The sequence below is a fragment of the Acipenser ruthenus genome, chromosome 21, assembly GCF_902713425.1.
Source record: "Acipenser ruthenus chromosome 21, fAciRut3.2 maternal haplotype, whole genome shotgun sequence".
Classification (NCBI taxonomy): domain Eukaryota; kingdom Metazoa; phylum Chordata; class Actinopteri; order Acipenseriformes; family Acipenseridae; genus Acipenser; species Acipenser ruthenus.
The window spans coordinates 13,550,634-13,573,908 of NC_081209.1; the positions used below are offsets into that span (position 1 = coordinate 13,550,634).

At 37.0% G+C, this 23,275-nt stretch overlaps 1 long non-coding RNA gene across 2 annotated transcripts; it reads left to right on the plus strand.

The window, feature by feature from the left end:
* Window positions 1-1,699: 1,699 nt before the first annotated feature.
* LOC131699090 (uncharacterized) lies at window positions 1,700-22,602 on the plus strand. 2 transcript variants are annotated; one of them, XR_009308018.1, is made up of 4 exons: window positions 1,700-2,458; window positions 15,853-17,176; window positions 18,541-18,652; window positions 22,032-22,602. It is a non-coding gene; the product is annotated as an uncharacterized LOC131699090 (long non-coding RNA). The 2 variants fall into 2 exon arrangements; XR_009308017.1 differs by lacking the exon at window positions 1,700-2,458 and having other exon boundaries at window positions 14,680-17,176.
* The last annotated feature ends 673 nt before the right edge of the window (window positions 22,603-23,275 follow it).

Consider the following 23,275-nt stretch of genomic DNA (forward strand, 5'->3'; position numbering starts at 1 on the left):
GGTACCAATAAGAATGATCTGCCTGTAAATGTTTCCTAGCAACAGCACGGTTCAGATGATTTTGTTGATGGTTAAATTGCAATCATACTTGTGGTTCCATAACTGCAGATTTGTTTTGGTTTTCACATATATGAATATAAAAATTATTTACTGTAATAACGAATAAGAAGATAACGCCAAACTAATGTTTTATTTTATTTTTTTTAATAGTTTTTATAAAGACGTTGCGTTGACTTTCATAATTTGAAAAGTTACTGTTCTAAACCTCAGAGGCCCATGGGATAGCCATAGTTATAAGAACGTAAGAAAGTTTACAAACGAGAGGAGGCCATTCGGCCCATCTTGCTCGTTTGGTTGTCAGAAGCTTATTGATCCCAGTTATGCAAGCCGAGCTAAAGCTATGCTGCCTTTGAAGTAGCTCTACGTCTTCATGTGTACATTTGTAAGGACGTTGTTTTAACTGGGAGCAGAATGCCAGTTGCATTGTGATATCCTGGGATACTAAATTTGTCTTATTCACATATACAGATTCAATCCGGTGCAACGTCCATTTTTGCTACTTTGTCAAAAGTTGCTACCGATAGAAAAAAAAAGACACTTATAAACATCACATTTTGCTACCTTGTCATAATCTGCTATCTGGTCAAAATCTGATACCAAAATGTCATATGTAGCTATTGAAACTATTTTTTTGGTTTAGTTAAAATATTTGAAGTGCTTTTTAAACCCCCAAAAGTAAAGACTAAAGCTAAGGTTTACAATTTTAAAAAGGCAAATTATGAAGGAATGAAACAGAGACTAACAGAAGTAGATTGGAGTAAAATAATGTGATATCTGTATAATGTCAAATAATGTATAATGTGATATCTTGTAACAATTGTAAGTCGCCCTGGATAAGGGCGTCTGCTAAGAAATAAATAATAATAATAATAATAATAATAATAATAATAATAATAATAATAATAATAATAAAATAGAGAAAACATCCACAGAAAAAAGATGGCTAGTTTTAAGAAATGTAGTACTAGAGGCACAAAACAATTACATACCATCAGCAGACAAATCAAAATCTAAAACAAAATGGCCAAAATAGTTTAATAGATGAATTAAATATATTCATAGAAAAAAGGCACTTTATAGAGTGTTTAAAAAGGGACCAAGAACAAAGTACACAGAAAGAGTCAAAAAGGAAGTTAAAAAGGCCAAGAGAGAGAGAGAGATAGAAATGAGCATTGCTAAGGTGGCTAAAACCAATTGCAAAAAGTTTTTCCAATATTATAACAGCAAGAGAACATTCAAAGAGGTAAAATGTCTAAGAGATACAAATGGCAAAATCATAGAGAAGAGAAAAAATAGCAAATATATTAAATGATTACTTTTCACAAGTTTTTACAAAGGAGGATACGGACAACATGTCCCACATGTCGACCTGTTCCTATCCAGTTTTAAATAACTTTAGCATAACAGAGGCAGACGTGTTAAATGGACTAGGAGCTCTTAAAATAAACAAATCCCCTGGGCCGGATGAGATCCTCCCAATAGTACTTAAAGAAATGAAAGTTATTTACAAACTGCTAACTAAGATCATGCAACAGTCTCTTGACACAGGGGTTGTACCGAGAGCCTGGAAAATTGCAAATGTAATATCAATCCACAAAAAGGGAGACAAACCCCTATATGTTAACAGTGTCCTGGGAGACAATCAGCATGGTTTTAGGAAAGGGAGATCGTGTCTAACTAACCTGCTTGATTTTTTTGAGGATGCAACATCAACAATGCATAATTGCAAAGCATATGACATGGTTTATTTAGATTTCCAGAAAGTTTTTGACAAAGTCCCACATAAAAGATTAATTCTCAAACTGAACGCTGTAGGGATTCAAGAAAATGCACGCACATGTAAAAAACAGAAAGTACTGATTAGAGGAGAAACCTCAAAATGGAGCGAGGTAACCGGTGGAGTACCACAGGGATCAGTATTAGGTCCTGTGCTCTTCCTAATCTACATTAATGACCTAGATTCTGGTATAGTAAGCAAACTTGTTACTATACCACTGGTGGTGGTTGGCAGGGATGCGGTTAATTTCCTATCGCTGCCAAAAAAATGTGAGAATGTAGCTGCAGCCTTTATTGAGTAATTGATGATTAATTTAGCTCCAGCCACATGGGATATAAGGGGAAAGAAATGCTTTGTTTGGGGTGGTGTGTGACACTTACATTTTTGTACCTGTAAAATTCAGTGAATGCTCTGCTCAGCCTGAACAGTTTTCTGTTTGTTTATCCCTCTGTTTTGGCCTGTATGCTTTTTTCTTTTGTATTTTGTGTTACTTTTGTTTACTAAAGCGTGCTGAAGTGCTTAAACTGCAGCCTTCCTTGCCTCTGAGTCTCCGTCCCTGCCAATAACACCTGGGCCCACAACGCTATCCTGTCACAAAGCCATACTTATTTAAACAGCAAAGTAAGTATAATATTTAAGCTTTCTCTTTCTTTTTTTCCTTATACACTTATATATTTTGCACCAAGAGCAGGGGGTCGAGGCAATGCACCCCTATGTATGCCCTCGCTCGACCCGTTCCTTGTCTTTGTGCTGATATCTATTGTGAAAACTAACTGCTGACCTGGGGGGGGGGGGGGGGGTTATGGGCTCTAATGAATTTGCAGTGACACTAAAAAGACACATCTTGTAAGATAGAGTTTTAAACCAGTGTTAAATGTTGTTTGTTTCATGTAGAAACCATGAATACACGTGTTCTCAGATTAACACTTTGAAAATATAAATTATTTTGGCAGTTTATGTATAAAACAATAGAAATAAATCCCTTTATTCTACATTTGGTGTTAATCTATAGGATTAGCGTAAAATGAAAAACTGACAAACACAATATAATGTGCTTTAAGAAACACAGACTAGGGAGCCTGCTGAATGTTAAATGAGGAAGGCAGTCCCACTGAATCTTCAGATATTGTGCTGCTGCATAGATTGATTCAGTCAATGTGCTCTCTAGCACCACAGTAGTACACAGCGCTATCTTCAATGTGTGCAGTCTTTATCTCCAGAGAGAATGTGTTATTAGAGTAGTCTATCTCTGCTACTAAGCGCTCTTTAAATCCTATGCCATAATCCTTTCCTTCCCTGCTAATATATTCCGGAGACTGCCTGTATCACTGTCTGTACCATTTTATCATTGATTTGTAGCACGTTATGTTGGTTTCTCAACCCGCTTCCCTTTGTCTGCCTGATTGGGCACCGACTAATTGAATTATTGATCAATTTACACACCTGAATATAAATATCACATATTTTTTTTTACAGACTGCAAGGCCATCTTGTGTGTTTGCATTTGGAGGTTGGCACGCCGAGTAAGAGAGAGTGCAACGAACCAGTAAATGGAGAATCCCGATTAAGTATTGGGCTGATGTGCCAGTCCTGAATAATGAACGCGTCCCCCTCCAAAACACTGTTCAATAGTTAACCAAGGATAACCCCCTCGGTTATCCCTATAATTAAATTAACTATTTTAACTGACCAATTAAGTAGAATTAATGACTACGCCATTTTGAAGCGAATATAACTCCAAATAAATAACAGGTTCTTTAAAAATCTAAAAAGCTCAGTGTGTAAAGTGAGGACAACAAGGTATAAAAACAACAAGAATTTTATTTAAACAAAATATCACAGCTTTTACCTATAGCAGCAGATTTGATAGCAGCAACCTTTAAACTATAGCAGCAGATTTTTAACCAAGAGCGATCCCATCAGACCCTAAGCACTAGGATACTTTAAATAATGTCACACCAACACTTCTAAATAAAAAAAATAATAATTAACAGCACAATAACACTTAAATGACACCCTTCAAAGCAAAATAGTGATTTCCACAAACACAATTCCAAATAAAATATCAAACCTTAAATAACACACTTAAAAAAAAAACTAATCAGTGATTTTCATAGAAAAACAGAAAACTTCATGCAACCTAAAAAATGCCTAATGCTTAAACCCTCCAATAGCCGCTATTTTAGTTAATACACAGGTGGATACAGTGCAGGTGTGCAATCAAAAGTTAACAGGCCTTTTATAACTATACATTGTAAACACATACACAATTACAGTTAGGATAATCAGGAGAAAGACGCTACTCTAAAAGTCTAAAACAACCAATAACACAGGAAAGAAGTTTGTATGCAGCGCTCAGATATTACATCAAAATTCACAGGATCGTAATTACCAACTCGGAATACAGACAATGCACATTCTCTTTTGTAATCAACCCCATACACTTGCGACCGACGTCTAAGAGCACGGGGGATACTTCACTGAAACCACTCCAATATAGAGCGGACCATGATTCTACAATTATGGTACATTTTGCAACATGTGAAAGGAAAAACAAGAGTAAATATTTTTTCAAAATATTTTTTTTATTCAAAAAATAAACCTTCAAATATACAGAAACTGCTCTTTGCAGAGCTCAACAGCAAAACACTTAAAAGATTAATGCTAAAAATCCACATGTAAACAGTATTTTTGGTCAACTCTGTTACTGACATGTAGCATACTGTTCAGCAAAGTGTGTCTACTATTAAATATCTAATTCGTGGATATATGGCAGTTCATGTGTCCCTTATCTTAGTTTAAAAAAAGCTAGTTGTTAACAAGTAAAGAACTTATGTTTAAAATCTATTAAGACTGTTGATCTGCAGAAATGATTCCGAGGTATTACAATTTTTATATGAAAGTCTTAATATAAGGTTCATTTCTATAATCTGAAGGGCATTGTATCATTGAGTTTGATTTTGTTTGTAATCAACTCAAGCTATCTTTTCTCTAAACTATATTGAATACATTTTAGACTAATAAATTCAAAGGTAACATAACTGACGTGACAGTAACATAGTTGACCGTGGTAACAGAATTGACAGGACGGGGGGGGGGGGGGGGGGGGTGATCAGTGAAATAAAAAATGTTCATTTCATAAATTGTCCCATTTTTAAAAACAACATTTTGTATCAAACATCTTTTAAAATAAACCCATTAATCTATATAAGAATTGGTTTGCACACTAAAATTAATAGTATATATATATTGTTTTAAATTCCACAATAAACATGGATAAAATAACAGGTTTAGAGTCTTTTCATTGCTCCTTGTTTTTTAAACATTTTGTTCTTTAAACATTTATGAAAACAATTTAACTTTTAAATTCAGCAATTTAAGAACACATTTAAAACTTGTGAACATTGCAAACAAATGTCGTGACTAAGTGACTGAGACTAAGAAGTACTAGGATGCCACAAAAAATTGAATATGCGCCTCATATAGTGTATCACACATTACGTACTTAGTGTAAACTAAAGCTACTAAACAAATATCCAGGAGTATTTGGAGGTGGTGTGGATGTTGTATGTGTTTAGCTTGTGTATGAGGCTCCTGCAGTCATGGAAACTCATACAAATAGCATAGCATACAAATCAATGACATGCTTTACACTTCTGTTATTTTGGACCATACTGCTTTACAGATCTCAACATGATGGGCAGTCACAGGCTTTGGTGGTGGAATCATGCATATCACATCATCATATAAGTACCACAACATATCATCACGATTGGGCCAATAAAATCTGTTGGACCCAACGCGATGCATGCACTTCACTTGTACATGTGTTTCATTAGTTTGAAGTACAATTCCAGGATACAGCTCATCTTCATACTTAAGGACACACCATTTCCCAAGGACATCTGGGATTTTGCCATTGAATGTCCCAATCAGCAGGCTCTGGACATTCAGAAAGAAGTTGAACTGCAAAGCTGAAGTTTTGTGTATTGTAGCATTAACATTCTAGCACCTGTTGTGTTGAGCACAAACAGCTAACATCTCGATATGTAAGCTTTCCTGGAGCAAGTGTGATGAGCTGATGAATTTTCATTGTTGAAGGTACAATTGGAAGACCTGTAGGCATTTCTTTTGTGGCTTTGTCTTCAGTATCATTATCCACGTAGAACAACTTTACAGTTGTACCTGCATCACATAATGACTTGAACAAATGAGCAGCACTTGGTATATCCCTTCCGTGACTGACTAACCTGTCAGCTGTTCTTTTCAGAACACCACCTACTCCATCGGGAGCACCTTTGCCATGGCTTGCCTCAAAGAAGTTCCATGTTCCTGCAGTGAACCCTCTATTGTGTAGTTGAGTGCTAAAAAGATAGAAATTTCCGTTTTGCCTGTATTGTGTGCATGGCCCATCACTGAAAAAGTGAACAACAGACACAAAGGGATACACTTCTTTCAGATGATCTAGAACAGGAGCAAGGTATTCCCATATTGCTGGAGGGCCCTTTTGTTTGGATGGAGATATTGTACTAAAGCAGACATGCTCTTCTTTTCCACCAAGATACAGCACTCCAGTATGTAGTGTAGCTTGTTGTTGAGATGAGGCAAAGTGCACTGCTTGAATTTCACTACCGAATTTGCAAGAATAGTTTTCTGAGAAGTCGATATGAATCAAGCACTCATGTGCTGACATGTTTTTCTTCAGTTCACGGTGGTACAAGAACTGTTTTATGTTGAAAAGATGTCTTCTGAACTTTTGGAGTTGGTTTTGAAACATCTCAACTAGCTCCTCCATGGCGCTTTCCATTTCTTGCTTTACTGTGACTTTTACAGGGACCTGTTCCTTTACTTTATCTTTGTTTTTTTTTCCTTTAGCACTGACTTGGTTGTCCACTGCCAGTATGATACATTGGCCTGTGCATCATAGGTAGAAGTAAGTGGAAGCTCAGTATCTTTGCATTGGGCACATTCACCATACATACATGTTTTCGAAGCAGGATCACAGCAAATCGATTCAGCCAAGCATTCCAAGTCAATACTATCGAAGTTTAAGCTTATGCAGCTTGTCTGCAAGGAAACCAAGATTCTCATGAAGTTTACAGAGACATGTTTCTCGATCAGAAATTGTTGGATGCACAACCCAAAATGGTCGCATGCGGCAGAACAATGAATAGGAGATGGTTGCAAATGGATTCTCCAGAAGGAATCTTCTGTGCAGATTCTTCAATGTGTCAGTTAGGAAGCGTTTTTGCATTTTGTATTTGTTCACTGTAATGGTTTGTTTCTTGCTTGCAGTTATACGGCTGGTATCATCTCTGACGTAAAAGACAACAACTTCCCTCTTTAGTTCATTTGCAGCTGTTCTGAATTTTCTCCGAACAAATGTCAACGGTTCCTGTTCATTTTCTAGGCCCCTACGAAACCGCTTTCTTGAAAACCCAAAGGCTTTCTGAGCACATTTCTGCGATCTGTACTTCTTTAGAATTCTTCCTGTAATGATTTGTGAAATAAGTTGCTTGTTCTTTTCTTTTTTGGAATTGCAATATTTCTGTTTAATGTCTTCAATTAATGAATGATGAAAGACAAGGGTTTTACGGAGAGTATCTGGAACTGGAAATCCTCTTAGCAACCTATTTGTTTTTGATCTGGGAGATTCTGTTTTCTTTAACAAGCGTTGGTACCTTTTCTTATACCTGTCTAAGTCTCTGCTGTCCTTTTAGAGAATTTTTTAATCTTTTAATTTCTCTATATATTTGACTGCTTTCCCTTATTTTTCTTCTGCCAGATAGCAGTTGCCTGTAAATAAGCAAAAGCAAGATCAAAAGGTATCCTTGAAAATGTTATTTTGTAAATAATTACTTAAAGGTCTACTGAGGAATATTAACACTAACCACTGATTTTTGTTTTTTTTACATGCAATCTTAAATGTTTCCACTTATACTGTATGCATTTATACTCTATCTAACCTTGGTGGTCCAGGCTGTGGATTCTCCTCAGGGCTCTGTGGGGGTGTTACCAGAGATGCTACTATTTTCTTCCTTTCTCTAGACTGCTGTTGAGCTTTTCTCCAAAATTTGCGTTTTCTACGTTTCTCCCTGTCACTTAGCTCTGCCACTGACTTTACTCTCCCTGCTTCTTTTTTTTCTTGCCATTTCTGGCGCTCCCTTTGCAAGTACTGCTCTCTTTTAATGGGATCGGCATCACGGCGAGCACGATAGCGCCGTTGCTTTTCTGCAGCAGAAAGTACCATTTTATTCTATATCTGTCTGGGAAAAAAATAAGAATTTCCTTACTGGTCTTTATACAGTTTAATTACAAATCCAGACAAAAATGAATGTTAAATATTGTAACAAAGTAATCTTATTTGTGTATTTTTTTTAATGTCAAATCTGTTGCCTTCAGTCAACTCTGTTACTTTAAATGGGTAACAGGGTTGACTGGTAACAGTGTTGACATTTATCACTTATTCGGCCTTCATGCGCCATGTGGAAAGCAACCTGAAACCACATGTTGTGATCTTAGTAGAGGGCTTTATAAGCAATGTAAAAGTGTTTTTTGTTTTTTTTTATGGATCAAACTATCATAATTACTTTTAAGTAACATTGTTGACGGTTAGATAATATACTGTCTACCCAAACACAACGTAAAGTGAAAAATATAGTCACAGATGTTTAGAAACATACCTGTAGTTGTGCCTCTTATCATCTTCCCTGTAGATGAGGTCACATGCTGAAGATCACATGGTTTTGGGATAAACCATTATTTTGAGGGGGGATTTCTCCTCCAGTAACAGGGTTGACACTGATTTTACGGACAACATTACATATCATAAATTTTAGACTGTAGATACATTTTAACTGTAAAAATATATAAATATATATTTGTACAAATATGTTCTAGTTTGTTTTCCATGATAATGGCTGAATTGTATATATTTTATACAATTTACTGAGTTTATTTCATTAATTAAATTATATGTTAGCCTATAGGGATATCACCAAAACATGCATATTGGATATATCATATTAATTATTTGCTCAGTTAATGCTTTATGTTATATTATTTCAAATTTAAAATATACAATTGGCATTGTATTTTACAGTGTACATTGGTTTTGTAATTTTATTTTATAATTTACCCAAAATATAGCCCAGGGACATAAAATGTACCCTATTTGTAGAATCACCCTCAATATGAATAGTAGTAGTTTACCATTAACTTCTAGCGCTTCAGCCAATTCACAGCGCCTCGGTATTACACTTGAAAAGTTACCATCCTTACCAAACAGTAGTTCCCCGAACAGTGCTCTCCGCTCACAAATCTCTCAAACCCGGTCGCTCTCTCGCTGATTAACCCCACCTCTTTTTATACAGCTGGCCCCATTACGAATTAGCACTGCAATTACTATGGAGACCAGTAGTCTCCCTGGGGTTTAAAGAGACAGTGCAACAGTAAAAATGATAAAAAAATAATAAAAAAATCACACAATAAAACTCAATCTCTTATTACATTCAAAAAAAATAAACATACATTCAAAAAAAAAACAATACATCCATTGCACATCCGTTACAAGCGGCTTGAGTGTTTTTACGTGGCGGTAGCCGGCAGTAATTTAGGAAGTGAAACAGAATAGGCTGTATTGTGATGCTGGTTTCTCTCTCTCCGTCTCTAGCTCTGTTTTTCCCTCCTCTGCACGGATATTGTGTGTGTACATATAGACCGCCGTATTTTGTTTTTTTTATTAGTAGTATTATTTTGTTTCACTATTTCATGAAAGTGTGTCCTCCGCTTTTATTCGCTGAGTAGCGATGCTATTGCACTGGCACATTGTTTTAATACATGGCCTTCATTGATGTGAACCTTGTTTACCCGTTTGAAATCTGCTTACTTGCTACTCCTGTGATTTGGGGAGGTGTTACATACTGGCAAGATGCTTGAATTAATACATTAGAAAATTCATGTTTTCTTTGCTACTGCTGTTTTGTCTGTCTTTCAGTAAATGTTGGTCTGATTTGTGGAAATTGTAACTTCAGTTTCTTTTCAATATGTAAAACATCCCCGCGTCAATCTCTTTTCCTTAAATGTCAGCAGTTGTTTGATTTGACGCTGCACATCTCGTCCTAGAGAACAGTTATTTACTGCGGATACAAATTACATGAAATGGTAACATATGTTTCCACAGTTCTATAGTGTGCTTCCCTGCACTCATTCTTTCCCGTATGATTTGTTAAACTCTTCCACTGTAGAAATGTTAGAATGGTTGTTTATTGGTTATTAACACAGTTCCGATGTCGTCTTAATTTGTGGATTTATTTGATTTATCTGTGTCACACTTTTGGAAGAACGATGAGATTGAAGGTGTGAAATGTAGGCTATATTTTTTTTCTAGCTGTTACCAAGTCGGTGGGCAGAGCCACCCTATTTAAAAAGTGCGTGGGCTGTGGACGGTTGGCCCACTCGTCTCCGGCGCCTATGCTTTATATGACCGTTTTATTACGTTTTGAACAAGTCTGAAGATGACTTTTAATGAAGTCTACATGTGGGAAGATGGATACACATACTTGTTAAGTTTTTTTTCTATCTTCCACATGTTCCCCTACAAGTTATAATGATGACAGAATGAAATTATATAGGAGTGACTTAATATGATTGGATTTTTTTGAATAATACATTATAACACAATAATACGATCTGATCCTGGATATGAAGCCTGCCATATTGTACGGAGTGTGTGGCACGCTCAGAACTGTCATTGTGCAGAGTGTGTGGTGGTTGGCCTTTTGCAGTTATTTAGCTGTAAACTAATCTATCTATATATAGTTTTAACATTGTCGATGCATGCTTTTGAATTATTTGCTTTCTAATATGTGTATGACAAAATATGTTACTGAAAATTGGCCATTTCAAGCAATCCTTGATTTAACCAAACAATTGAACTAAAAACAAATGTGTATTTGGGATAGTTCTGAAAGCAATTTTCACTTAATAAGAATACGCCCTTATAGCTTGCGATCCTAAGTAGTTTGATTGCATGCAACATTGCCGATGAGTGCAATTAAATGAGGTAAAATGTTGTTCAATTAAAATATTCATCCAGTCTAGATTTCCTGATTGAGATCAGTCGTTGAATGGGACGTTATCAAGCAAAAATCATCCCCTAGGAATGGGCCAGTAGGTAGCTACTAGCATACTAACCCCTAAATCTACCCCCTAAAGCTAATGTCTTCAGCTAACCTAATCTATAGTCCTAAAGGGAACTCTGTTACTATTAAAGTTTTTTTTTTTTTTTTTTTTTTACTATTTAACATCGCTTTTTAGCGCCCTCTAGCGGCTACTACACCCGACGTCCATAAAGCGCCTGTTTGGGAACTACTGGACCATTTCTATGTGATGATTTTGCTTGATAACGTCCCATTCAATCGATTTCTTGTATGTCTTCAGTTTTCTGTTAATTGTACAGCTTTTTAGAGTGAGAAGCGATTTACCCACCCCTCAGTCGTACAATGTTTTAGACGCTCACTTCATATAGCGCGAATAATGCGTGAAAACCCACACCATGTTAATTATTATTAGAATAACTTCTAGTGTTTAGAATTGCCCTTTTGTGACAATCAAGCGTTACGCATGAAAAATGGTTATGGATTTGTTTTACATAGAAAAACACTGGCTCTATAAATTCAGACAAATAAATAAATAAATAAATAAAACATAAAGTTGCAATATTAGTGAAGAGTGTAACAAAATTTCCCCTCACTTTCCTCCCCCTCCCCCTCCACCTCCCCCTTCCCTGCGCCTATGTTTCAAATCCGATCACTACAAAATTTAATACCAACCAAACCTAAACATATTGGAAGAGCTGAGTGAAATAATCGAGTTGATTGGTTGAAAAATGTAGGAGTAGGAGCTGTCCAGTTTTTAGCTGTCATTCTTAAAACAGCCAAATGTCCATATCTGGCTCTGGGAAGGTTGTAGGTCAACGAACCTCGTGTAGAGTGATAGAGAACCAATAGGTTTCTATACATGTTCATTGTAATTATGACCCTATCTTGCTCCTAAAATGAGTTATAAGCTGTGTAATTTTGGGGGGTCATGACCTGTTACCCCCCAAATCCACCAGTCCGATCCCCACCAAAAGTAATAGCAACTCAAGTGAGACAGAGTGCAGTAGTTGTGCAAAGTTTTGAGTTGATCAGTTCAAAGCTCAAGGAGGAGATGCGTGTGGAATTTTGTTGGAAACTGGAATAATAATAATAAAGAAACCGAGAGAAAACAAGGTCTGCGTTTTACAACGCAGACAATTAGCATGTATACATGTACTGTTGTTGTTGTGATTGTGGTAATGTACAAACCGCAAAGTGTTATTGTATAAGCTCAGATGCCAGTAATTCAGTTTAATATGAAACGAGTTTGAAGCAAAAGTCCACCTAGCTTAGTTTTTATACTAAAAAATCAAAAACAAAACACAAATAAACCATTGATGAGGCTTAGAGTTCCGCCTCCTCTCGCAGGTTCTCGTTTAACACGAGTGAGTTTGTTGTAAAAATGCATTCTGCAAACAGCACACGGTCGAGTATTTTTTGCAAACAGAATCACGGGCGAGTATTTTATGCAGAGAGCACCCGTTAGCAGTTTTTTGGAAAATGGAAACAATTATGCAATAAACTACAGAGTTGTTTTGTTTGTAAAATTAGTGAATATTTGTATTTTTTAAGCAATATGATCAAACAAATACAACATTTAGATATTGGCATAGTAAGTCTTAAATCCATATTAATCATAGAAGGTGTGCATTTGTATTACAACAATACAATGAAATATAATTTAAATGAACATATTATTATGATTACTATTATAAGATTATCATTTAGTGGGAAATAAGAACATAAGAACATAAAGTTTACAAACGAGAGGAGGCCATTCAGCCCATCTTGCTCGTTTGGTTGTTAGTAGCTTATTGATCCCAAAATCTCATCAAGCAGCTTCTTGAAGGATCCCAGGGTGTCAGCTTCAACAACATTACTGGGGAGTTGGTTCCAGACCCTCACAATTCTCTGTGTAAAAAAGTGCCTCCTATTTTCGGTTCTGAATGCCCCTTTATCTAATCTCCATTTGTGACCCCTGGTCCTTTTTTCTTTGAATCAGATCGCCGCGTAGTCTTCTTTGTTCAAGACTGAATAGATTTAATTCTTTTAGCCTGTCTGCATACGACATGCCTCTTAAACCTGGGATAATTCTGGTTGCTCTTCTTTGCACTCTTTCTAGAGCAGCAATATTCTTTTTGTAACGAGGTGACCAGAACTGAACACAATATTCTAGGTGAGGTCTTACTAATGCATTGTAGAGTTTTAACATTACTTCCCTTGACTTAAATTCAACACTTCTCACAATATATCCGAGCATCTTGTTAGCCTTTTTTTATAGCTTCCCCACATTGTCTAGATGAAGACATTTCTGAGTCAACATAAACTCCAAGGTCTCTTTCTTAGTTCCCTTCTTCAATTTCAATATCTCCCATATAATATTTATAATGAACATTTTTATTGCCCGCATGCAATACTTTACACTTTTCTCTATTAAATTTAATTTGCCATGTGTCTGCACAGTTCTGAATGCTGTCTAGATCATTTTGAATGACCTTTGCTGCTTCAACAGTGTTTGCCACTCCTCCTATTTTTGTGTCGTCTGCAAATTTAACGAGTTTGCTTACTATACCAGAATCTAAATCATTAATGTAGATTAGGAATAGCAGAGGACCTAATACTGATCCCTGTGGTACACCACTGGTTAACTCACTCCATTTTGAGGTTTCTCCTCGTATGGGTACTTTCTGTTTTCTACATGTTAACCATTCCCTAATCCATGTGCATGCATTTCCTTGAATCCCTACTGCGTTCAGTTTGAGAATTAATCTTTTATGAGGGACTTTGTCAAAAGCTTTCTGGAAATCTAAATAGACCATGTTGTATGCTTTGCAGTTATCCATTTTCAATGTTGCATCCTCAAAAAAGTCAAGTAGGTTAGTTAGACATGATCTCCCTTTTCTAAAACCATGCTGGCTGTCTCCCAGGATATTGTTACCATATAGGTAATTTTCCATTTTGGATCTTATTATAGTTTCCATAAGTTTACATATAATAGAAGTCAGGCTTACTGGTCTGTAGTTACCTGGTTTGGTTTTGTCTCCCTTTTTGTGGATTGGTATTACGTTTGCAATTCTCCAGTCTGTCGGTACAACCCCTGTGTCAAGAGACTGTTGCATGATCTTGGTTAACGGTTTGTAAATAACTTTTTTCATTTCTTTGAGTACTATTGGGAGGATCTCATCCGGCCCAGGGGTTTTGTTTATTTTAAGAGCTCCTAGTCCCTTTAACACTCCTGCCTCTGTTATGCTAAAGTTATTTAAAACTGGATAGGAACAGGTCGACATGTGGGGCATGTTGTCCGTGTCCTCCTTTGTAAAAACCTGTGAAAAGTAATCATTTAATATATTTGCTGTTTTTTTTTCTTCATTTATGATTTTGCCATTTGTGTCTCTTAGACATTTAACCTCCTCTTTGAATGTTCTCTTGCTGTTATAATATTGGAAAAACATTTTGGAATTGGTTTAAGCCCCCTTAGCAATATTGATTTATATCTCTCTTGGCCTTTCTAACTTCCTTTTTGACTTGTATTTGCAGTTCCAAGTACTCTTTCTGTGTGCTTTGTTTTTGGTCCCTTTTAAATGCTCTGTAAAGTGCCTTTTTTCGCTGAATATTTTTTTTTTAATTAATCTATTAAACCATTTTTGCCATTTATTTTTAGATTTAGATTTGTCTACTTTTGGGATGTAATTGTTTTGTGCCTCTAGTACTACATTTTTAAAAAACAGCCATCCTTTTTCTGTGGATGTTTTCTCTATTTTACTCCAATCTACTTCTTTAGTCTCTGTTTCATACCTTTGTAGTTTGCTTTTTTAAAATTGTAAACCTTAGCTTTAGTCATTACTTTTGCGGTTTTAAAAAATATTTCAAATGAGACCATGTTGTGGTCTGAGTTTGCCAATGGCTCTCTGACCTCTGTTTTAGTTATTCTGTCTTCATTATTTGAAAAGATCAAGTCAAGGCATGCCTCCTCTCTAGTCGGTGCCTTGACAAATTGCGTTAGGAAGCAGTTATTTGTCATTTCCACCATTTCAATTTCGTCCGTCGTGCCCCCCATCGGGTTTTCCCATTTTATACGGGGGAAGTTGAAATCCCCCATTAGTATGTCTTCTCCTTTTCTACACGCATTTCGAATGTCATTGTACAACAGATTATTTTGCTCAGCGTTTGAATTTGGCGGTCTATAGCATGCTCCTATTATGCCCTTTGAATTTGTGTCCATTATTCTGACCCATATTGATTCTGCATTGTGTTCTTTGTCCTGATTTAACACCTGGGCTTCAAGACTATTTCTTATGTATAACGCTACCCCTCTGCCTCTTCTGTCCTGCCTGTCTTTCCTTTATAGTGTGTACCCACTAATATTATATTTGTCTCCATCACTCTCAGACAACCAAGTTTCTGTAACACCTATCACATCGTAGTTACTTGTTAGTGCAGTAGCTTCAAGTTCTAATATTTTGTTTCTGAGACTTCTAGCATTAAGATAAATACATTTAATAGTGGTCTTACCTGAGTTGTTGCCCTTGTTTTGATGTGGTCCCCCTTCTGTTTTTTTGTTTTCTCCCCCCTTCCTTTCTAGTTTAAGTGCTTCTGGACCGCCTGAAGGATCCTTTCTCCGAGTAGATTGGTTCCCTTTCTGTTTAAGAGCAGTCCGTCCCACCTGTATAGATAGTCCTTGTTGTAGAAAGTGCTCCAATGTTCAAGAAAGGTGAAGCCTTCCTGTGTGCACCACGATTTCAGCCATGCATTTTGATTTTGTATTTCCAGCTGTCCATATGGTCCTTTGCAGGGCGCCGGCAGTATCCCAGAAAATACCACAGTTTTGGTCTTGTCTTTTAATTTCCTTCCTAGCTCTCTGAATTTGTTTTGCAGGGATCTTGGCCTGTCTCTACCAATGTTTGTACCAATGTGGACGACTACTACCGGGTCGTCTCCTGTTCGTTTTAGGAGCCTGTCCACATTCTCAGTGATGTGCTTGACTGAGGCTCCTGGAAGGCAGCACACTGTTGTAGTAAGGGGGTCCAAACTGCGAACTGAACTTACTGTGTTTCTCAGTATGGAGTCCCCAACAATTATGACCTCCCTTCTTTTTGCTGCCTGGCCAGCACTGTTTATAGGGTCCTGGGTGTTTCTTTCATTCTCTTGATGTTGGTGTTGGTTTTGGTCATCTAAATGTTGAAGTGGCTCAATGTGGGTGAGTAGGGAAGCCTATTAGATTTACTACCAGTATTTTAAAAATTTACTCTACTAAACATTTGAATGGATAACTTTTATAGCATTAACCTAAAATGCAGGTATGTTAGCTCCCTCAAGCCCCTTTCACATTGGCACTTCTACCCGGGTCTGGACCGGGGTCCTGGCTACCCAGGTCACAATCCTGTGTAGTGTGAAACCATGCACCTGGGTCATACCCGGGTCCCAGCGACCCACCTCAGGATGTGGGTTGATACACTTTGACCCGGGTTGAGCGAGACAAAATGCATGACGGCCAATGAAATAACAAACAGCCACGCCTGTGTGAAGGTTTCACTTCAGCAAGCAACGTTTTTGTTTATTCAGTTTAGCCATATTTTTGTTGCTTGAGACACACCATGAGCCAGATTGCAGCAGGGATGAAGAAACATTTGCTCTAATCAACATTTGGGTCAACAGTTCAATCCAGAGAAGCTTGGATGGAAGCGTCTGTAACAAACTGCTTCCAGGGTATTGATACGCAAATTGTGTACTTGTGTCTGTCACCCAGGTCAACCCTGCTTTATCAAAACCAGTGTGAAATCGCATAGACAACCTGCATGACACCGGGTCCTGACCTGGGTAGGCTCTGACCTGGGTAGAGCATGCCAGTGTGAAAGGGGCTTTAGTAGATTTTAAGGATCTGAATTGCTGAATCTACGGTACTGTAGGAAAACTTGTGTATTATAAATGTATGTGTATAATAGGTTTATAATAAATATATATGCAGTCAAAAAATGTTTAGCAAATAATACAAGGATATTTCTTATGTAATATTTATTTTTTTATTCATTTATTTAGTATTTGTGTAACACTATGCCTCCTCCTTTCATATTTTTTGGTTGCCAAATGAGGCTGGCTGCAGTTTTGAAGACTGAGTGAAAATAGCCAGAGAGCAGAGGTGTTAATAAGGAAGGCGATCAGAGGAAGAAGAGCAGGGACAATGGATTTGAAGACGTCAGTAGTGAGTAGTTTTGTAATATTGTATTAAACCCAGAATCTAATTAGAATACATTTCAACTCATGTTGTCTTACAGGCAGATAATGCCCTTGTTTTATTGTTTTAACAGGAGTTCATAACACTTGTTAATATAGATTCAACATGACAGTGCCACCTCAAACACTGCCTAGGGCGCTCAGCGGGGGGGGGGGGGGGGGGGGGCGGGAACAACTCAATTAGAGTCTCCAACCATCATGGAACACCCTCCATATTTGTACATGTTATTGCTGTACAACCCCTGTTATAATACTGTTAAAATAATTAATATAGAAATGTGGTATAAAGATGTTACAAATGTAAGATTATTATTCATAATAACAGCCTACAATAAACCATCATATGTTTGATGTTCTGTACGCCCTAAAGCAGAATGCTGATTTTAACATGTCACAGCGACATCTGCTGCTCTGTCACAGGTAATGATTGTAATCTGCGCCCAAAATTTAAACAGAGCAGAGTAGACTGTCATCTTCTCACTCGTTCTCAACTTAATGGATAATGTGCCCTGTATTCACCCTGATCTCTAAGAAGCTAAAACATAGCACAGTTGGAGCACATCCACAACAAAGATGCACAGTTTATCCTTCTTCTACAGTGCTTTCAGATTGGTTTTGTGCATCTGTTTCCATGGACACAGAAATTACAGACTTTATTCTGTAGTGTACATTATTCTGTAGTGAATAAGATTGCATACAGTTAAAGACATTCATTTTACAGAATGTGATTATTTTTTGTCATCAGCATAATTAACCACTTAGATCAATTTAACATTGAAGGATTAATAGTGTTTTAGTATTCCACAGTGCAAATCACATTGAAGGGTTAATAATGTCTTTAGCATTCCACAGAGCAAATCGTGGGGGCTATGATGTTTCCTTGTTCAGTCTTGCACTTTGAAGATAAAACCAAATACAACAAACCACAACTAATGAATTATTGTATTGAATATTTCAAGATCCGCAGCCCATACTATACACACATAATCCATAATCTCCATACAATATCTTCAGCAGTATTAAATACATTTTCAGAACACATTTCACATAAATACAAATTGCTATTAGTTATGTAGTATTCATTGTCTTTTCTTTTTCTATCACTGTGCCACACGATGCTCGTACAATTCAATTTGATTTTCAATCTTTAAAACATACACACAAAGCTGAAAATAATTTCTGTTCTTCAATAACGAATCCCTTTTTTAAAAGGTTTGTCCATGTATCTTGTAACCAAACCTATAATACTGGACTTCTCTGTAGACAGGATTCTAATAAACAGGCTGGCTGAGAATCACACAGCCATTATTCATCCTAATACATTTGCTTCAGGTCTTCATGCACACAGCTAGACAGTGTGTTATTCTGGTTGGAATGTTGCTCTGACTCAGCTTTGGCACACAGCGCCGTGGGATCTTTCAAATCAAGCACAGTAGTGAAGCAGGTGAGTCTTCCAGCTTGGCTTCCAATTGTAAACGTGAGACGGATCACTGGTTTCCAATTGTAAAGTGAGACTTAATGCTGGTTTCCAATTGTAAACTGTAGACCAGGGGTAGTCAGTAGGTGGACCGCGATCGAATCCGGACCGCCAGAACATTTTGACTGGCCTGCCAAGTCATATGCCTATCTGTGTTTTTACTTGCATTCACATTGGAAATGCTGTGCATTCTTTAGACCACATGGTTCTTCTGAGTGTTGTGCATGGGGGTACAGTAGGTGTCACTGATAGTAAGTAGCAGATACAGTGAACGGCATGAATAAAACAATGTACAACAGTATTAGAAGCTAAATGAAGTGAAACTGCGTGTGTTGCTGCTGTCGTCTGTTTTGCAACCGTCAATCTTTCCCATCGCTATGTCCAATAATCATGATTAATATATATAAAAAAACAATTAAATATACAATTCAGATACAATTTTCATACTTTATTACTCGAGTTTAGAAAAATCGTACTTCACAAAGGGAGTGGGTAAAAGGCAAGAGGCAATAAAACTGCTCAGATCATCAGAAATCATACATCAAATTATTACTGCCTCCCCATGCATTACATACCAACAGGAATGATCACTATGGCTGTTTTCCTAAATAAATGTTTATGCTTCCAGACAAAGAATGATAATCATCACTTGTGGTGCTGAAGACAGCTCTCCATTTTTTTTGTAATGTCCCATATGCAATTTAAGTAATCATTGTAATAATAATTGTAGCTGATGCAGCAATGACCAGGGTCCAGACCTATGACTGCATTTCACATGTGGCATAGTACCCTATTGTCCTCTATTAGTCTTTGTATTATATTCTACCATAGATTAATAGTACAATACAGTGCCTTGCATAAGTATTCACCCCCCTTGGACTTTTCCACATTTTGTAGTGTTACAACCTGGAATTAAAATGGATTTAAGTAGGATTTTTTTCACTGATCTACACAAAATAGTCCATAATGTTGAAGTGGGGAAAAAAATCTACATATTTTTCAAAATTATTTACAAATAAAAAACTTAAGTCTTGATTGCATAAGTATTCACCCCCTTTGCTGTGACACCCCTAAATAAGCTCTGGTGCAACCAATTGCCTTCAGAAGTCACAATGCTGGTAGAGACTTACCCAAAAAGACTCACAGCTGTAATTGCTGCCAAAGGTGCTTCTACCAAGTATTGACTCAGGGGGATGAATACTTATGCAACCAACAAATGTCTGTTTTTTGTTTAATTAACTTTTGTGTCACAATAAAAATATTTTGCACTTCAAAGTGTTAAGTATGTTGTGTAAATCAAATGGTAAAAATCCCAATTAAATCCATTTTAATTCCAGGTTGTAACTCTACAAAATGTGGAAAAGTCCAAGGGGGGTGAATACTTATGCAAGGCACTGTATATGCTGAAATTTGATTTGTTCATGGCTTCCTTATTTTTTGATGCAGTCACTTTACTTTTAACACACTTCACAGACAATCTCCCTGAGGTTAAGTATGCAAAGCTTCACTTCAATTGGCAAAACAATTTCAGAGAAGACGATGTTTCAGTATTTTTGACAAATCTAATATGACCACCAAGCAGTTGGATAGAGCACATATGGTTTATATGTTCCATAGTAACCATGACCATATCTGCACTCTGTAAAGATTTCTAAGCTAATTTTACATTTGACCTTAAGGAGAGGTCAACGGGCACGATCAAGGCATATTTTGAATAGAGCTTATATAGGTTCCTATCTGTGTTCCATAGATGAAGAGAAAAAATAGCAATTATATTAAATTATTACTTTTCACAGGTTTTTATGAAGGAGGATACGGCCAATATACCCCACATGTTGACCTGTTCCTATGCAGTTTTAAATAACTTTAGCATAACAGAAGCAGAAGTGTTAAAGGGACTAGGAGCTCTTAAAATAAACAAATCCCCTGGGCCGGATGAGATCCTCCCAATAGTACTCAAAGAAATGAAAAGTTATTTACAAACCGTTAACCAAGATCATGCAACAGTTTCTTGACACAGGGGTTGTACCAACAGACTGGAGAATTACAAATGTAATACCGATCCACAAAAAGGGAGATAAAACCGAACCAGGTAACTACAGAACAATAAGTCTGACTTCTATTATATGTAAACTTATGGAAACTATAATAAGATCCAAAATGGAAAATTACCTATATGGTAACAGTATCCTGGGAGACAGTCAGCATGGCTTTAGGAAAGGGAGATCATGTCTAACTAACCTGCTTGATTTTTTTTGAGGATGCAACATCGACAATGGATAACTGCAAAGCATATGACATGGTTTAATTTCAGAACTGGGCAGACGCATGGCAAATTACATTTAATGTAGAAAAGTGTAAGGTACTGCATGCAGGCAATACAAATGTGCATTATAAATACCATATCGGAGATACTGAAATTGAAGGAGGAATCTATGAAAAAGATCTAGGAGTTTATGTTGACTCAGAAATGTCTTCATTCTAGACAATGTGGGGAAGCTATAAAAAGGCCAACCAAATGCTCGGCTATATAGTGAGAAGTGTTGAATTTAAATCAAAGGAAGTAATGTTAAAACTTTGCAATGCATTAGTAAGACCTCATCTAGAGTATTGTGTTCAATTCTGTCACCTCACTACAAAAAGGATATTGCTGCGCTAGAAAAAAGTGCAAAGAAGAGCGACCAGAATTATTCCTTGTTTAAAAGGCATATCAAATGTAGACAGGCTAAAATAATTGAGTCTATTCAGTCTTGAACAAAGAAGACTATGCGGCAATCTGATTGAAGCATTCAAAATTCTAAAAGGTATTGACAATGATGGAGTTTCGTTGCATGTTTTTTTTTTTAGCTTGAGACATTTGCACAAGAAAGATGTCTTGTGTAAAATGCTTTTTTGGGTTTCCGTTCGCTCAGTTTATTTTACTCAAGTAAACCAGGCTTTTCACCCGACGTCATGTAAATGAATGGGAAAGGTGGGAGTTGATATGTAAATTATCTATGCGTAAAGTACTCATGGTGTTTTTGAAGATTACTAGTGAAATTTTGTGAAAATGTGGTTTCCATGCACAGAGAACTGGTACAAGAGTGAATCTAAGATGCTGAAATAAAGCAAAATACCTTGTGCCTGGCTGGTTAATAATGTGTTTTACTGCTCTTGCTCAAATTGTTTTTCAAAAATCATTAGTTGGGTGTATCGTTAGTAGTGAATACTATTTCAACTAATTTATCTTACAACTCATTAATTAAAAATGAACTCGGAGGTATAAAATGAAAATGAACAACAGGTATTGCAGATCACCATGGCTGAAAACTAGCAGAGATGTTATTTGTATTTCCGTTTCATTCAGGTGATGCTGCATATAGGGGATCAGATGATGCTGCGTATACTACCCTGGCTTAGAAACCTTATCCATCCAGACGGCTGACAGCTGCTGAGGAAGCATTCAACACCACGCTTGGGCAAATACGGGTAGTGGGCACTTGAAAGGGAGGTGGCGGATACTGATGAAACAGACTGAAGTGCAGCATTAGATTGTTCCCAAAATTGCCACTGCCTGCTGTATCCTGCACAAACCTGTAAACAACAAAATGAGGTGTTCAGGAATCAGTGGCTGCCTGTGAGACAGCCAGACAGACAGGGAAGGTTACCAGTGTTACCAAGTATCACGAAAAAAAAGCGGCACTGCCTTTCAAAACAAGCACAACCAATGTTAGAGTATGGGTGTTTATGCAAGTTCCAACTAGCGACACTCAAACAAGCCAAATTACGCTTAATATAAGTGGTCTTGGCAACTGTGAAAGTTACCTCAGCTGCCAGTTTCAATTGGACAGCAGCGATCTGAGGAGGCTCGTGCTGTCAGAGAATCTCTCCTTTTTTATAAGTTGGATTTACTGTTAAATATTAATGATGCAAACAAATAAAACACAATCAATACATTAATTTGCAATTTTATTTGGTCAGTTATGAGAGGGCATCAACAACTTGTTGGTATATATGTTGCGCTGTTTTGTCCGATGGAGCATGATCTCCAGTTCACCAACTACATTTATTAACGTGGTGGGTGGACACACGTCTTCAGACATAGCTGGGATCAATAAAAAGCACATGAATTAATTCAGTTAGACATTTAAGCAGCTCGCTTGCTCTTTGTGGTTAACTTTAGTATAGTTTTACAGCAAGGATATTCTCAAACAGCTGCTTGAATACTATAACAAGGGCATAATGCAGATCATGGTAAGTGGTGTTATACAGAACTGTAAACCCACAAGAGATATACAACATGACAGGCCAGACACAGCAAAAAACAATAATAAAAAAGCTGCATGCATTTTCATTGAGGTGAACTACTCCACTGCTAACCATAAAACTGCCCATCAGCCACTACTTTCTGCTGTCTTGGAATCTACAGTAACAACTGACCTGCTCCCTTGTAATATTTATAGTTAAGGATAAACACGCTTATTAACATTTACACGTGAAATGCGGCTTTCCATGCGAAACTGGGTGTGTTTTTCCTGTGTGTTTCATCATTTTTGTCAGCCACAAACCTGATTTACACGAGTAATTCTCCCAAATGTGCACGCTTATCCC